Here is a 3,336-nt window from a genome sequence, read left to right as displayed (position 1 = left end):
TAAGGTCATAAGTCCAGGTGCAGTGGCTCATGCCTGTAATCCCAGCACTTTGGGAGACTGAGGTGGGCGGATCACTTGAGGCCAGGAGTTTGAGACCAGCTTGACCAATACAGTGAAACCCCATCTCCACTAAAAATAGAAAAAATTAGCCAAGTGTGGTGGCGCATGCCTATAGTCCCAGCTACTCAGGAGGCTGAGGCAGGAGAATCACTTGAACATGGGAAGCGGAGGTTGCATTGAGCCTAGATTGCGCCACAGCACTCCAGCCTGGGTGACAGAGTGAGCCTCTGTCTCAAAAATAATAATAATAAGATCTGCCATTAACATTCTGATGATAATTTTCTTGTGGTAGATGGCATACATATATTACCCTGAGGATACTTAAAAAAAAAATGACTTATTTTCTGTTAAACACATCTGCGCTATACTACAAAGCCAGGTAGCTGTTTCCAGTGGGATACTGTAGTTTATTGTTTTGCCTTCTATCTGTTCAAATTTGCTATTTCCCCCTGAAGCCTTGCTACAGTAAGTAAAAAGTCAATCACTTTAAAGAAAAAAAGGTCAATTAATACTTTAAAAAGGGTTTTTTAAAGAAGTTTTCTAACGTTAATACTTCATATGTGATTTCATTTTGAAAATTGATTTTGAGGGCAGTCAGTATTGGGAGGGGCTTGAATTTAAGCCAGGCATTACACTAGACACTGACTATTTTTGAGGAATTGATATAATTCCTTGAGGCTAGAGTGAGCAAATAAAGACAAGAGTGGATCTTTCCCAGCCACTGCCGAGTCGTGCAGAGGCGGAGGCTTGGGCGCATTCAAGATTCAGCTTTACCCGTAACCCACCGCCATGGCCGAGGAAGGCATTGCTGCTGGAGGTGTAATGGATGTTATACTGCTTTACAAGAGGTGCTGAATATCACCCTCGTCCACGATGGCCTAGCACATGGAATTCACAAAGCTGCCAAAGCCTTCGACAAGCTCCAAGCCCACCTTTGTGTTCTTGCATCCAACAGTGATGAGCCTATGTATGTCAAGTGGATGGAGGCCCTTTGTGCTCAACACCAAATCAACCTAATTAAGGTTGATGACAAGAAACTAGGGGAATGGGTAGACCTCTGTAAAACTGACAGAGAGGGGAAGCCTCGTAAAGTGGTTGGTTACAGTTGTGTAGTGGTTAAGGACTATGGCAAGAAGTCTCAGGCCAAGGATGTCATCAAAGAGTACTTCGTCAAATGCAAGAAATGCAGAAATAAATCTTTGGCTTAAACACACACAAAAAAATTAATTAAAATAAAATAAAGGCAAGAGTGGTCAGAGATGAAGTTGCCCAGATAGGAAGAGTTCAGATCATGCAGGGCTATTTTAAAGATGCTAGATTTTTGAAGTACTTGCCACAATTCAGATAAAAGAGAAAAAGGAAAAAAACCCAAAATGGAAAAACAAAATAAAAGATGCTAGATTTTATTCTAAATAAAAGGGAAGCCATTGAAGGATTTACACAAAATAAAATGTTTTAATTTACACTTTTAAAACAATGCAGTATCTATTGTGTGGAACATATAAGGGAAACAAGTTAGGAGGCTATGGCAGTCACCCCAGGAGAAATGATAAATAAGAATCAGGAGGACTGATGACTGATTAGATATGGAAAGTAAGAAAAATGAAATTATCTAGAATGATTCCCAACATTCTGGGGTGAGCAGCTGGAAGGAAAGGCAGAAAGAGAAGTGGAATCGGAGCGGAGATTAAAGTTTTAGTTTCAGCCATGTTTAAATTCAGATGTCTCCATGAATGAAACTATCAGGAAAGACTAGTTAGAACCCCAAAGAGAGGTATGGGCTGGAGGTGGAAAAAAAGGTTCAATCCAAATTGCAAATGCGCTCCTGTGTTTTTTGTTGTTTAATCAAATACTTTTTATTTATTTTAGCATCTTCAAATAAATATGGTTCAGCTTCGCAGAAATGAAGAGGATATTGCTTACAATTGCTTATTTGTAAGATTACTGTGAAATGTCTGCAATCTGGCTGACAGTCATGGAGAATACTGTAAGTCTATCTCATTCAACAGCATGAAAACAATGACGGCACAGAAACTGCCAAGATGAGAAACACACTCTTTTTTGTATCATTGTCTTTCTAACAAACATTTATGTCCTTATCTATATTTCTTATTAGGGAAAACTTGTTGCCATGTTTACACCTAAATCACATCAAAGCTGTGCAGCATTTAAAAGCTGTGTCAGGTTGACACAGGAGGATAGCTTGTGGCCAGGAATTCAAAACCCACCTAGCCAATATAGCAAGACCCTGTCTCTACAAAAAGTAACAGAATTAGATTAATTATGTTATTTAATTAAATAAAAAATTATTTAACAACAATAACAAAATGCACCTATAGCCCTAGCTACTTGAGAGGCTAAGGTGGGGGAGCTGAAGATAAATAAGATGATAAGATGATAAATAAGAATCAGGAGGACTTGCTTTAGTCCAGAAGTTTGGGGCTGCAGTGAACTATGATTACACCACTTCACTCCAACCTGGGCAACAGAGCAAGACCTTGTCTCTTAAAATAATAAAATTAAATAAAATAAACCTTATCAAAGAGATCTTGAGTTGTATAAAGTATATCAACATAATTTTAAAAAATAAATTTGTATTATCCACTAACTACATCCAGGAAAGCTGTAGTCTCATGTATCTTTACTAGCTTATGAGTTCATATTTCTTTTTTTCTGCAGTAACAGTGAGTTCTGAAGCCAGCTTACACAAGCTCATGAGAGCCAAACATATGCATCTCTTTCCAACTCTACATTCATTGATGTCAGGCTGGTAGCTTGAAATCGGCTATGGTGGGAGTATTTATCCTATAGAAATCAAAAAACACTTCACATCAGTGCTTTTTGTTTACCAGAATACATACCTATATCTCTTTTCTCTCGAGTCCTTTAATTAAAAAAGAAAAGTTGGCCGAGCGTGGTGGCTCATGCCTATAATCCCAGCACTTTGGGAGACCGAGGCAGGTGGATCATGAGGTCAAGAGATCGAGACCATCCTGGTCAACATGGTGAAACCCCACCTCTACTAAAAACACAAAAAATTAGCTAGGCATGGTGGCACGTGCCTGTAATCCCAGGTACTCAGGAGGCTGAGGCAGGAGAATTGCTTGAACCCAGAAGGCAGAGGTTGTAGTGAGCCGAGATCGTGCCATTGCACTCCAGTCTGGGTAACAACAGCGAAACTCTGTCTCAAAAAAAAAAAAAAAGAAAAAAAGAAAAGTTTTCATGGAACACTTACTAAAAAGCCCAATTTATTTTATTTAAATACTCATTTCCAAA

General features: G+C 38.9%; 1 pseudogene; it reads left to right on the top strand.

Moving 5' to 3' along the window:
* Positions 1 to 836: 836 nt before the first annotated feature.
* LOC100399223 (small ribosomal subunit protein eS12 pseudogene) lies at positions 837 to 1,268 on the top strand (annotated as a pseudogene).
* Positions 1,269 to 3,336: the final 2,068 nt, after the last annotated feature.

Source organism: Callithrix jacchus, chromosome 9 (assembly GCF_049354715.1).
Source record: "Callithrix jacchus isolate 240 chromosome 9, calJac240_pri, whole genome shotgun sequence".
In the NCBI taxonomy this organism is placed as follows: domain Eukaryota; kingdom Metazoa; phylum Chordata; class Mammalia; order Primates; family Cebidae; genus Callithrix; species Callithrix jacchus.
This window is presented reverse-complemented; position numbering and strand designations above follow the sequence as displayed.